This window comes from Microtus ochrogaster, chromosome 8, assembly GCF_000317375.1.
Source record: "Microtus ochrogaster isolate Prairie Vole_2 chromosome 8, MicOch1.0, whole genome shotgun sequence".
In the NCBI taxonomy this organism is placed as follows: Eukaryota; Metazoa; Chordata; class Mammalia; order Rodentia; family Cricetidae; genus Microtus; species Microtus ochrogaster.
The window spans coordinates 57380987-57395817 of record NC_022015.1 but is presented as its reverse complement, the minus strand read 5'-3'; the positions used below and the strand labels follow the sequence as shown (position 1 = coordinate 57395817).

Genomic DNA, 14831 nt, shown 5'->3' with positions numbered 1-14831 from the left:
GAGGGAGGGAGGGAGAAAGGGAGGAGAGAGAGGTTTTTTTAAAATAGCCGAGAGGATGGAACAATATCACATATAACTCAAAGTTTATGCCTGGAAACATCGGAAACTAATTCTGATGAACTTTACCACAACTTAATTAATTAATTTAAAAAGAATTTATGGGAAAGCTCTTAGCTTAGCTCACACTATTATTGGAAGGGTGGAGAACAGGGCTCGAATTGGGCCATATCCCCCAAGAAGCTAGGCTGTTGGCACTGCAAGAGCCCAAGTAGAGAAGGCCAGAATGGCAGCTGGTTCTGTGGTTTGGCCTGCTTGCCTGAGGCTGAGTCATCACTCTCCCCTGCCCAGGACTCAAGCAAACCCCCCACTCCCCTGAGGGCAGCAAGGGCTGTGATGGGATATATTCCTTAAAATAAATTCATGTTTAGAGTTTATGTAGTCCTACACGGTTAATATCCACTGCAGAGAGACAAGAAGAAAGAAGAGGAGGAGGGAGAAAGATAATAGGATGGGGAATTTTAGAATCAGAAAGAATTGGTTTTATTTCCACTGAAGAAGGACAGTGGGCAGATAAATAATCCAGAAATTAAAGTCATACATAACTGTCATACACAGCTGGCCATACATAACTGTCATACAGAACTGCCCAGAGAAGAGCACCATTTATAGGGAGGTTGTAGCCCTAAAGGTTCATGTGTTCTCAGAGATGATTATATGAAGGAGTGTGGAGATGCAGAGTCACAGAGTGGCTGACCTTTTTAACTTTCCCTCGGCACTGTCATTTAGCTCTCAATGAATCCTTTTCTACTTTTCTCCCCGGGAAGTAAAACACATAGGAGCGATCAGCCACCTTCTGCCTTTTTGGTTAAAAGTTTGGGTCAGAGACAGGCAGGAGCCTTCTGTCTGTACTGTTTTCTCAGCATCAGCTGAAGATTCATGCAGTAGAAAGCAGAGGAGGCACTTGTACCCAGGATGAAGGAGCCCTTAAAACCTGTATCAACCAAATGAGAAGGAAGGGGATAGGAAGAGAGGGGAGAGGGAGAGAGAGGGGTACGAGCATAAGGAAGACCAAGGGCTTCCGTGGGAGAAACGGCCTTCTGGGGTTCTCAAAGAAGGAGCTCTTTGAAGCCTGCTGTCCTTGGGAACCCTATATCCATGACAGTTTCTTCTGTCTACAGACCCTGGCGTGGTCATCAGGCTGCATTCTACCCTAAGTTACTTCGTGTTGTATAAACAGTGGGTTGGGTTTTTTTCTTTGGTTTCATTGTTTGTTTTTGTTTTTTGTTTTTTTTTTCTGACTGTGCCTTGTCCCAAGAGATTCCATTTTTCAGGCAGTTTTTTAATTTCATTTTCTTTCTTTCTTCTTTTTTTTTTAAAAAAAAGATTCATTTGTATTTGTGTGTGTGTGTCTTTTGTCTTTCTGTGATTGTCTGCCATAAATGTTCAAGCTCTTGAGGAGGCCCAAAGAGGACCTCAGCTTGCGGCTGTAGCAGCGGGAATTCAATCACTTGCTCAAGTGGCAGAGGGAGGATTCAGTCCCAGGCTGCAGGCCTCTGATCTGGTGTTATGCTATAATGCCTCCAGGGATTTGTGACATCTTTGCTCCACCACTGTGATGTTCTGTGCAGACTACAAATAGCACATCTGGAACCCATTCATCTGACGTCTTTGGAGAAGCTATGTCTAGTGGCTTAGAGTCACTTTGATATTAGAAAGCAAAGCCAAACAAAATGAGATTAAACAACAACAAGAAGAACATATGTGGGATATGTGGTGTTTTGTAAGCTCTCCACCAAAGCGGTGTCTTTAGTCTAGAGTCTGACCAAGGAGACAGCCAAAAATTCACATGGCCGTGGCCGTTGGAGGGTCACTCCAGTAGAGACATACCTCCTTAATTGGCACAACCGGTCTTTCCAGAATTCTGTCTCTGTGGTCTCGGCCCTTCAGCCATTATTCATGAGAGTAGCTCTGACAGACACCAGACGTGCAGCAGAGGCAGAGAGTGTGGAGCGACCTGCCAACCTCAGGCTTCATCAAGTTAAACAAAGGGAAAGATGACAATGTGGTGAACCCTTCCTCCGGTTCTCCTTCCCCAGTTGTCTTCCTGTGTGCAGTGTGAGCCAGACATTCTGTCTTGCTAATGAGCTATGTCACCTGTTTGATGTTACCCATTCCAACACAGCAACAGAACTTCCAGACAGACCAGAGTCTGCAGCATGGCATGCATGAGCTCTTTGTTTTTCTTATGGAAAAAGAAAGGTCTTTGTTATGCAAAGACCTGGGGGTTTTCAGTTAGAACATGACTGATTTTCCCCCACCCCAGTTCCTACTGCTGAACACCCCCATCCCCCCACTTCCACCCCCTTCCCCACCCCCACCCCCACTCCCACTATCCAAAAATCCTAGTGGATCCTTGGGTTGGATGATTCCATCAAAGATGAAGTCATTTCTCCCAGTGAGAAGTCCCCGCCCCCCTCCCCCCCCAAACCAAGCTAGTCTTTCAGAAATCCCCTCTGGAATCATCCAGGATCAACTAGGTACAATCTGAAGACCAAGGCCAAGTCCACTCAGCAATACTGCCTTTCATTCAGTCTTCCTGCCTGTGTTTAGTAGCCCTTTGTGGCCACAGAACAGTGGATTCCCAAAGCTGGAGTTCTCATCAACAATTATCTTTGTTAAAAACAAAACAAAACAAAACAAAGCAAACAAACAAAGCTATTTTTTTAAAAAAGCATTTCACAATATTTCTTGCAAGTGCCTATCCACTCAAGCAATGGTACCTGAGACTATAGCTTGGTCCTCCCTGTAGCCTGGCCTCTTTTTGCCTCAGAAACTTCTCTTGCTAGCCTTCCCACTGTCTGACCCTCAGAATGTCTGCCCTGATTGGTCCACGATGCCGGTTTTACTCACTCTTGACTGTTTCCAGCCTGCAAACTGTCCTCTCCCCTGAGACCAAGTGTTTGTTCCTGACTCTCATATGCCTGTAATATGAGATACTATGCTTCATATTCTCTGAGCCCTCCGTATTCTGTGAGCTTCTTGTGCTGCCTTGAAGCTGACCCTTCTGTCGCTAGTTTTACTGGCCCAGACTTGATGAGTTCCCTACATTTTCCCCTCCCACTGATTACAATTTTTATTTCAAATTTCTCTTTCCTAGAGGTAAAATGTGGCCTTAATGGTTCTCTGTGGGCGGGGCCAAGCACTCACACTCATCCCTTCATCTAAAAGACTGTTAACTATCACCCCAATGGATGGCGTATGAATGGTTTACATGGATGGATTATGAAGGCTTCATGGACAATCTGTTTGACTCAATGGCCACCTCACTTATTGACTGCCTTGCTATTTATAACAACATCCATATTTACTGTAAAAACTTAAAAGTTTGAAAATACATGCAATAGGAAAGCAGGTTCTTATTCTCATCTCCAGAAGACACCCACTGTTAACTACTTAGTCACGTGGTGTGCGAAGGTGTCAGGGTGTATGTTTCTGTTTATAGAAAAAGCTTCCAGTCATCTCAGTCCCACAGGGAACAGACTCTAGACCCCACGCAGAAAGCAAAACTTGTAGATGTTTAAAGAGTACAGAGTCTATATCTGTCCTACATCATCTTTGAGGGTTCTTCAAATCATTCCTGGATGACTTATGATACCGAATAGAATATAAACCCTAAATAGTTACCACACTGCATTGCTTGGGGGTTACTGACCAAAAAGTCTGTCCATGTTTAATATATTTGTAATTTTTCCCCAAATATTTTCAAACTAAAGTTGGTCAAAACCGTGGAAATGGAACTAATTGATAAGAAGGACAAAGTCTATCTATATAGGACCTGTATAACCACATGTAAACAAAGTCTATCTATATAAGACCTGTATAACCACATGTAAACCTGGGATTTCTTGTTATGGGCTTACACTGTTCATGCTGTTTTAAAAATTATGTCTAATTTCTCTATCAAAACGTATCATCTTGTTCCATGCACATGCGAGTCCACCTTATTATCTAAACTGTATAAACTGTTCTGTTTTAAATAGATGACAATGTCTTTTTAAAACACACAATGATAGAAATCTTATTTGGTTTCAGCCGCTTTGCTGTAGCTATGAACAAGGAGCATCCCCAGACATCTGTCTTTGATCACTGCTTTGAGTATTTCTGTGGAGTTTAGATTGTTGGACAGGAAAAAGTATCCGTGACCTTCAGTTTTCCTTCGCCACATAATGAGGACAGCTTGCAGCAGACTGTGAGAATTAAATGAGATACTTAATATCGTGGGATGTTGTTATTCTAAATGTCTGCTGGGAATTTTCCACTTGATGAGATTTTATTGTCAACAAAGACTTCCTTCCCCCAGAAGTAGCAAAACAGAGCCTGGAGGATGGCTCCGTGGGTAGTGTTTGCCCTACAAGCCTGACAACTGAGTTTGAATCCTCAGAACCCACATAAGTGCTGAGAAAGTGGAACACAGTAGCACGTGCCCCTGGAACCCCAGTGTACCTCTCTGGGAGACGGGGTGCTAAGCCAGAAGAGTTGGAAGCTTGCACGCAGTTAGGCTGGCATGCATAGCACTGAACCAAAGAGGGTCTCAGATAAGCAGGAATGGGGAGACCCAACCTGAGGTTGTTCTTCAACTTCCATATACACACTGCAGTGCACACATGCGCAGGCACGTACACACACACACACACACACACACACACACACACACACACACACAGAGCAAGATATATCATCAACTCACCTATCCATACTCCCTTGCAACCAGGAAAAAAAATCAGGTGAACTCCAGCAAACACAAGTATTCACAGAGGACTTGACCCAGAGAACAAGTGACCCAACAGCCAGGGGGCCCATGCTGTGTCTCTCCTTAAGAGAGTGACTGAAGAGATGGCTCAGCCATTAAGAGCACTTGTGGCTTTGGCAGATGACCCAGATTTGGTTTCTAGTGCTAACATGGCAGCTATCAACTATCCAGGGGATGTGATGGCCTTGTCTGATTTCCGTGGGCACCACATGCACACGGCATCCATCCATCCATCTAGGCCAAACACACATACACATAAGATGAATCTTTAAAAGATAAAGTGTTCATATGAGAGAGCTGCCATGTAGCTGTGGTGTGTGGTGACAAATAGAAGTTGATTTTCATTTTTAAAACAAATTTTAATGACATGCGTGTGTGTGTGTGTGTGTGTGTGTGTGTGTGTGTGCGCGCGCGCGCGCACACGTGCATGTGAGAACAACTTGTCTCTGACTTCGTTTTCTCTGTCCACCATTTGGGTTCCTGGGACCAAATACAAGTAGGTAGGCTTGGTGACTAATTTCTTTAGATCCTGAGAATCAGACTTCAGACTTCAGGTGTGATATAAACACCTTCACCTGCTGAGCCATCTCGTAGGCCAGACATGTGGGTGTTCTTAATTCAAGGGACACTTCTAAATGGATGAATACCTGCTCGGGTAGAGAAACTGTCCTCACTGTGATGTCCTTTGGATGATAATGACATTATTCCAACCTGGAATTGATTAATCTTACATAATTAGACTTGCACTGCTCCCTGGTATAGGAAAATCTGGCACTCCTGGTATAGGAAAATCTGGCACTCAGGGTCTCTCAAGAAACATAACTTTCAGGTCTTGGAATTACATCCTCAAATATAATTTCATGTCTGTTCTAGAGTTTGCTAGTCCCAGGGATTTTATAAGAAATGACAATTGACAATACTCAGAATTATCTAGATTCATATCTTATTTTAGACCCAATATAAGTTGAAGAGGTAGATAATATTTATTTTTTAAACAAAGGAAATAATGTTTGGAAATGCTAAATAATATTTTCCAAGTCACATTGCTGGTGAGTTTGGAGTTGTAATCCAAATATACCATAGTGGTTCTCTTTGGTGCCATTTGATTATCTAGCATACTGCATTTGATTCTTTGGGGTAAACCCTGCCCCAAAAAAGGAGGTGCAGTGGTTCTAGAGGGATAGTTGGGCTCTAAGACCTTAAAAACAGCTTCATCAAGGTCTAAATTATTTAGTATAAAACTCATAAAATCATACTTGTAAATGCACTTAGCTAAAATATATAAGTTAAGAATCGTGCAGTCATTACCTGCACAATAATGCGTTGAATATTTATTCTGAAATATTCCTCAATAGGTTCGTGTGTTAACTAATTGGTCCCTGTCTTAGGGTTTTCTGTTGCTGTGAAGAGACACCATGACCATGGCAACTCTTTTTTTTTTTGTCTTTAGATATTTTTTATTTCTTCAATTTTTATTATCAGGATTTACTGAAATAAAAATATAATTGAGTCCCATCATTATTGTCATTATGGAAATGGCTTTAAGAGAAAACTGGTCAGATGAATATTATTGCTTCCCACTTTTCAACTGGTAAATAGTTGCCATTGATAAAACAGACAAGCCCAGAGAATCTGTCCAGAATGTTCAAGATATGGTGTATTTTACAACATGCCTGTTCTCGGGGAGAACACCTACGACATAATTATGTGTACTTCTTGATCTCATCATACAAGACAAACACAAAGGCACCACCCATGCCCCTGAGAACGCTGGACCATGCACCCTTGAAAAAGGCCTTGCTTCCTTCGTCACGAGCAATCTTCCTCCAGCAATCAATCATGCCTGTGTACATGATGTCAGTTCCTTTGCGTCCTGACTGCATCATCATACGACGGCAAACCATGTCAAAGGGATAGGAAGTCAAGCCAGCAACATCAGTGACAGACTGTGCAATCATCCAGCTGATGAAGATATGAGTGTTCTTGGGATCTGGAAGCATTCCCTTTGCAGTGTCATAGATGCCAAAGAAGGCAGCTCGGTAGATGATAATGCCCTGGAAGGACACATTAAAGCCTTGGTACAGGCCCCTAATCCCATCAGATTTGTAGATCTTAACCAGGCAATCACCAAGGCCTTTGAATTCCCTTTCAGCTCCAGCTTTGCCCACATCAGCTGCTAGATGGGTACAGGCAAAATCAAGGGGGTACACAAAGCACAAGGATGTGGCCCCAGCAGCACCACCTGATGCCAGGTTCCCTACAAAGTAGCGCCAAAACTGGGTCCTCTTGTCCACACCACCCAAAAAGATCTGCTTGTATTTATCTTTGAAGGCAAAGTTGAGAGCCTGGGTGGGGAAGTATCTGATGACATTGGCCAGGTTACCATGACCATGGCAATTCTTATAAAGGAATATATTTCATTGGATCTGGCTTACAGTTTCAGAGGTTTAGTCCATTATCATCATGGCAAGAAGTATGGTGGTGTGCAGGCCCACATGGTGCTGGAGAAGGAGTTGCGAGTTTTACATCTTGATCTTCAAGCAGCAAAAGAAGAGACTGTGTGTTATATTGGGGGTAGCTTGAGCATATGAGACCCCAAAACCCAGCCCTCAGTGACACACTTCCTCTAAGGCCACACCTACTCCAAAAAGGCCATACCTCCTAATAGTGCCACTTCCTATAGGCTAATGATTCAAACACATGATTCTATGGGGCCCATTCCTATTCAAATCACTACAGTCTCCATCTGGTAGGGCTATCATGATAGAAACTTGAGGAGGTGGGGCCAAGATGTAGTCCGAAAAGTTATAAGGGGTAGATCTATCTAGAGTGGTTATGACTGTTCCGCATTCTCTTCTCTCACCACTTCCTGTCTGTCCTAGGGGGAGGAAGCTCTTCTGCCTTGTGTTCCCACTATCACAGTGTCCTACAGGAGTCTGTGAGGAAAAGCAGCATGGACTCCCCATCCACAGCTATGAGGCAGAATGAACCCTTCCTCCCAGAAGTTGTTTGCTTGCATGTTTTGATCACAGCGCTAGAAGAGTAACTGACATGTTCGATTTTGGATATATCTATCATCACAGAAAATTCCCTCTTGGCAAGTTTAGGTCAATCTTTGTTCCTAGCTCTAGCCCTGGTGTGCTCCTCATCTACTTCTAGCTCTGTCAATTGTCCATAGTAGATACTTATAAAGATATAATCGTATCACATGCAGCCTGGTTTCTTTCCTTTCTCACACTGTTCTTGTTATGTGTCAATGCTACAATGTGTTCCTGTTTTTTGGTGGACAATATTCCACTGCCTGGGCATACCATATTTTGTTGATAAGTATTTAGGTTCCTTTTAGTTTCAGGATACTATGGACAATCCTGCAGAGAGCACCAGTGCATGCAGCCTTGTATAAAAATGTCTGCATTTCTCCAGAATATAGTGCTAGGAGAAAACTTCAGATTCATGCAATATTTTATAACTTTTAAAGGAAATTCCAATTGTTTTCTAATGTATACCTTTTTACACCAATAAGTTTTCATTTTAACATTCTATTTTATCCACATTCTTGTCAACACTTTTATTTGTCAGTTTTAAGGACTATAGCCACTCTAGGGTGATATGGCATTGTAGTATTAATTTATATTTCCCCAGTGACTGATACTGAAATCTTGTCAAGTACATAATAACCAAGTTTTACCTTCTTTTGTGCAGTCCCTTTTCAAATCTTTATCCTTTCCATTGTATTTTGTGGTTACTTGTATTGTAAAAGCTATTTACATATTTTTAACAAGTGAGATTGTGAGTATTGTTTCCTATAGCCATCATTATTTTTCCAAGTCTGTCACATTACTTGTGAACGTTGTCTTTCGTGCTGCGACTGACCTCTGTATTTTCTTGTGGGTGTTCTGCAGATATAAATTTTTAAAACTTTGATGGAATAAAAAAAACATTGACTCCCCCTCCCCCAGTTTATTTATTATGCTTTGACCAACTCAAGGTCAAGAAGCCTTCCTCCTAAGCACTTTTTGCATGGGCTGTGGTTATTAGCTAGTGAGACTCCCTTTCCCCATGCAATTGTCTTACATATTGGCTGTCTGATTCTGCCTTTTCTTTCTTGGTACATGTGAATGGACAGGGGTGTGCATGCATGTTTGTGTGTGCATGTGGAGGTCAGAGGACAACTCCAGATGTCATTCCTTAGGCATCTTCCACAGTCTTGTTTGAGACAGGTTCTCTTATTGACCTGTCACTTTGTCAAGCAAGCTAGATTGGGTGGCTAACCTTGCTGAAAATGCAAGCATAACGCCATCATGCCTGGGTGTTTACAATTGTTCTGAGACTCTGAACTCAGGTATTCACACATGTGAGGCAATCACTCTACTGGCAGTGCCCCTGGAACTTGCAGGTTTAAGGCCCCCAAGTTTAGCCAAAGTTGAAATTGAAGCCTCTGAAACTTATCAGAATGACTAGGTCTTCCTTGCCTTCCAGTATTCAACAAAGACATGCTAGAATCAAACATGCCTTTTTAGCCTTACAAGATGTGTTGTGCTAATGTTGTTACTGTCTATTGGACAGAAACCTGCAAAGGAAACTGACTATACCAAGCAATATGTTTATCATTATTATTATTGTTGCTGTCGTAGTTTGTACAGAGACTGCGCTTTTATTTCCTGGCCACCTAGACCCGAATAATCACACAGAAACTATATTAATTACAACACTTTCAGGCTAATAGCTCAGACATATTTCTTGCTAGCTCTTACATCTTAAATTAACCCATTTCCATTAGTGTATTATTGCCATGTGGTCATGGCATTACCTCATTTTCTGCATGTCTTGATTCCTCGGCAGCTAGCTAGCGTCTGCTTGACTCTGCCTACTCTCTCTATATCTCTGTTCGGATTTCCTACCTGGCTTTACTTTGCTAAGCCATTGGCCAAAACAGCTTTATTCATCAACCAATAAAAGCAACACATATCCAGAAGGACATCCCACATCAGTTGCTGTTGTTGTTAACCTCCATAAATGCATAAAATGTATCCTGACTGATTCTACCACCTACCTCCACTCCCAAATCCCCGTAGGAACTCTGACCCCACGCCCTCTACCTCTCAACTTCATTTCCTTTTTTTTTTAATCAATTACTTTTTAAGCTTCAGAGTCAGTCCAGTTAGTGCTTGCTGTCCCTAGGTGCACGTATAGGGGAACCACCCACTGGTGCATGAGGAACTTACCCATAACCGTATCCCTAAAGAAAAAGTGCCTCTCCCTCCTTTAATGGCTATCAATTGCCAATGGTTCCTCAGCTAGGGAAGAGACCTCTGGACCCTCCCCACCTTATTCAGAGTCTTGTTACTGTTCAAGTGTGACCATCATGGCTCAGGCACAGACAAGACATTGGTATAATCCTCTCTGCTAGGCTTAGGGAAACCTCAGAAAAGGGGTAAAGAGACTAGAATCACTGGAAGGTGGGAGGACGCTGCGATATGCTGTCCTCCGAACATGACATAACTGTGTCACACGTGATGACAGCACAGGACCTACACTGTGGCAGCACAGTTACAAAAGCAATCTTAAACCAAAGAATAGCCACATCATAAAATTAACGGGACGGGTCTGTTCTTTCAGGGATCAGATCTATTGTGAGCTGTTCACAGGATGGAGGACAGGATGTATATAAAAAGCTGGCTTCAGGGCCTGCTGGGCTTGAGTGCTGGGGGGGGGCTTTGTGTATATTGTCTCCTGTAACCATCATTTCCCAGAACCCCAAGTTGTGCTTCACAGAAGTAAGATAACTTGGCCAAGGCCACACGGTCCAGAGTCCGATTCATCCCTGAATAGTTAGTCTATAAAACAAAACAAAACAAAACAAAAACAGAAAACCAAAACCATTAATACCATAACAATAGCCTGGAGAATATATATTGCTTAAAATACCTGCGTGAGAGGCTGGCAAAAGCCTTGGATAGGTGAGTTCTTCTGCATGAGGTGAAAAGCATAGACTGATTTTCCTGTCTTGGTGAAATTTGAAATTTGACTCTATTACAGAATGGCAAGTCATTTTACATGTTGGTTTAAGTTCCTTTAAGTTTCTTCGTCTTTATTTTATTATTATTTTAAATATACTCTTATTTTATTTGAGAATGGGTCTCACTATGTAGTCCTGTTGGCTCAGAATTTGCTGTGTAGACCAGATTGGCCTGGGACTCACAGAGATCCATCTTCCTCTGCCTCTCGAGTACTGAGATCAAAGGTGCGCATCACCATGACTGGCGACTTTCTTCCTCCTTTTGACGCTAGTCAGCATTTCACCTTCCCTAGAAATGTTATGTTGAGGCTTAGAGGAGAAAGTGATCTTTCCCATCAGCCATCACAAAGACATGGTGCTTTGCCTGCCTTCCTCTGATGAGCTCTTGTCTGGAAAGGGGATACATACCCATGTGATACCTGACACTTCATCCAGACTGCATTGTAACATGCCCCGGGGGGGGGGGGCGGGGGGGGGCATTCTTCTTTTGTTCTGCTTGATCAATGATTCTGTCTGCTGCTCTCTGTTCACTTCTGGTCTAGCTCACATTCAGACCATCACCTGCTACTCTCCAACTCGGTAACTTTTGCTAAACTTCTGCACTCCAAACTTGATAGTGAATTAAATTAGAAAGCTTCTCTGGAACTCTCTCTTGTCCTCGTAGAAATCTCCTATACCCCTTCAAGGCCTCTGCCAAACTCTCCTTCCCTCAGAAGCCCTTGTTGGTCTCACCTTTCCAAAAGCCTTCACCCTCTTCTTTCTCTCTCTTCCCACAGTGTTTTTCAAAGTCTTCTAAGAGTTAGGTGAGCATTCCTAATCTCCCAAATCCAAATTCTGAAATGCTTCAAAATCAGAAATACTTGGCCACTGACATGATGGCACAAGTGGAAAATTCCATGTGGCTTTGTGTGACAGGTTGTAATCAATCAAAATTCAGATGCCCTAACTAAAAGTATTATATAAAATTACCTTCAGGGTATATGTGTAAGTTGTATATGAAAAAATAAGCAAATTTCATACCTAGACTTGGGCCTCATCCCCAAGACAACTCATTATAGAAATGCAAATATTCAAAAAGCCCAAATCTAAACATTTCTGTCTCCAAGGATTGTGGATAAGGGATATTCAACCTAAGTAGCGCTCATCCCATGGTACCCAATTTATTTTCCACATCTGTCTATCCAGCAATGACTTGAACTCTGCACAATTGGCATGTTGTACCTTTCATCTCTAAATGACCTCACACAGGTGGGACAGAGTCGATGCAAAATGAATGTTGATATTAAGAACTAATAATTATAGTTACTGGATGATTGGAACTGTGTTTATATTTTCCCGGACTCCCATAAACACTGCTCTTGGTGTCTTTTTCCTTCTCTTCCTGAGAATACAGCCCCTCCTCATCCCCTGATTCTGTAATTAGGTAGGGTTATCAGTCTTAGTTCTGTGTAATGTGGCTATGACACGTCATGGGCTGGACAACTATATTACCTTACACTCCTGTCTGATGAGTAGGTAAGAGGAACGAGAGTCTGTGATCCAAGCTGGAATTCTTGGACTGTTTTTCATTCATGAATCCTTTGTCAAAACTTTTTTTCTGTTAATTGATACTTCATAGTTAGGTAAAATTATCTTTATATAGAACTAAAATTTTGTAGGTTGTTTTCCAAATTAATGTGCTCTAAGATGTCAACATTTAAAAAGCACTACAATATATTAATTTGCACATGATATGTAAATGTAAAATGGTGCAGAGATGAAGGAAACATTGAATCAGGGCCTTGCAAACTTTGATAGAAATGCTCCATTTATTCTGCGTGAAGATAATTTTATACCCTTTAGAGTCCCTCTGATGGCCATCTTCCTCCATCTGTGGAACTCTGACACACCTGGAAGGATGGAGGGATGGAGGGATGGAAGGATGAGAGAATACATCTTGGGGAGGCTTCACAGTCTTAAATCCCAAAGGTCTAGAGATTTCCCTTCCATTCACCATCATTGTCTTTCTCTATGCCCCATCATGTTTTGATACATTCTGTTGATTGGAGTGTAAACTTTACCTGCAGGCCTTCCTCCTGCCATTCTTAGAACACACAAACAGTGGCGGTTGACTTGTGCAAGCCCAGGTCTACAGCAAGAAGGCGCAATTCCATGAGCAGTGGTGGTTTCCCCAGGACACAGTTCAGCAAGCCAGCATAGTTTTGCAATCATTCTACCTTCCTGGAAAGAGGTTTAAAGTTCCAATCTATGTCTTACCTCTAGCACAGCCCTCCAAGAAACCCAAATCCTTAAGAAGAATTCTTGTGTTTGTATGATGACTCAGAAAGAAAGATTTTTTTTCTAATTTTAGAAAAAAAACCAAACAAACCAATTTTCTTTTTCAGGCCCTGCCTGTAAATGTCGTGGTTTGGACTGGGGACACTGAGGCTGGAGGCAGCTGCTGTATGCTGCCATCCTTAGCTCTGTTCTGCTTCGTGGCTTTGGTACATCTGCTTGTTTACACGAAGAACTAATTGAAAACTATACAGGACTAAAATAGCATTTACAAAAAGCATTATAACTTTCAGAGTCTTAGAGAAAAACTTACTTTTTACATTCTTGAGGCCCCAGGGAAATGGCAGCCACTATTTCCTTACCCATGACACCTTCTCTAGCAAATTCTCCTTTTAAAGTAGCAGGTTCTGCCCTGAAACCGAGCCGTGACATTTTACATCTAGCAGTGGCAAAGGAGATAAATGTTCGTGAGCGGTCCCGAGGTAAAGTATCCGGGCAGCGTTTCCTTAGCTGAGTGGAACTGGATCTGGGTAATGTAAAACTTTGAACATCCAAGGGGTGATTATCCCAGCAGTACTGGTTTTTCTAGCTAATCCATTGGGCATTGGTCCACTCCTTGTCTGTTTTTGATTGTGGGGATGACCTCCACAGCGTGTGTGTCTAGAGCAGCTGTGGCAGCCTCCTTCCTAAAGGACTGTGGTTCTCGTTCACCTGATGACCAGCATCTAAGACTCTGCGTGAGAAGAAAGCACACGGTCAGGAAATAGAGGGGAGAGCTACAGTCTTGGGAGCACCCGGATGAAGTGAAGGCAGAAGGGCACGCTTTGTGGATACTAATCTCATTCTTAGGGCTGTGACGTTTGCTGTCACAACTGCCTTTTTCTCACATGGCACCAAAGGATTCCTGGCTGATGTGGGTTCTCTTCGGACCCTGTGGATTTAGAAAGGTTGTTTTGATGGGATTATGAGGACAGTGCATCACACCTACACATATCTCTACCCTCCACCTTCCTGTTCTGGCCTCACTCAGCTCAGCTCAGTTCCTTGCAGCTGCAAGGGCACAGCATCATTGATTTTGGGAAGTCCAGCTGTGCTCAATTCTAGATCAGCATTGACTTCAAGGAACAACTGAAGTAGAAACCATAGAGTAGATGGGCTCAGAGGAAGATGCTAGAATCAGCAGCTGCAGCATGACCTGAGGCCTAGTGAGAAATACAAACTTGTAGACTCTGTTGCCGATCTCCTGAATTAAAGACTCTGGGGGTGAGGTCTTGGGATGTTTACTTTAGCCTACCCACCAGGGGGATTGGGAGCTCACTGCATCGTGAAAATAGATGGAAGGATGTCTAAGTCATGGCTGCCTGGAGACTATTAGTTTGAAGTTTGAAGACCAAGAACGCATCTTGCATGCTTTATGACAGTATATGAGGTTTAAGTGCCGCAGTTAGTCAACAGGACTTGACAAACATGGGCACCAAAACCAGCTGAAGAGTCAGTGGTTTCCCAACACCCGTGCTTTCCCAACACCAAGGAAGGAAGGAAAGGCAAGTGTAGGGATGAGGGGGTGAAGAAAATGGAAGTGTAGAGGGAGGGGGATGTAGTGAAGGGAGTCAATCAGTGGGCTTGATGTTGTTGCCGAGGTAGCAAAAAATCACTGACATGAATTTCTTCGATGATCACCTCTCTCTCTCTCTCTCTCTCTCTCTCTCTCTCTCTCTCTCTCTCTCT

General features: G+C 42.7%; 1 pseudogene; it reads right to left on the bottom strand.

Annotated features, from left to right (window-relative positions):
- Positions 1-6239: 6239 nt before the first annotated feature.
- LOC101984949 overlaps positions 6240-14831 on the bottom strand; it is a 9956-nt pseudogene continuing 1364 nt past the window's right edge.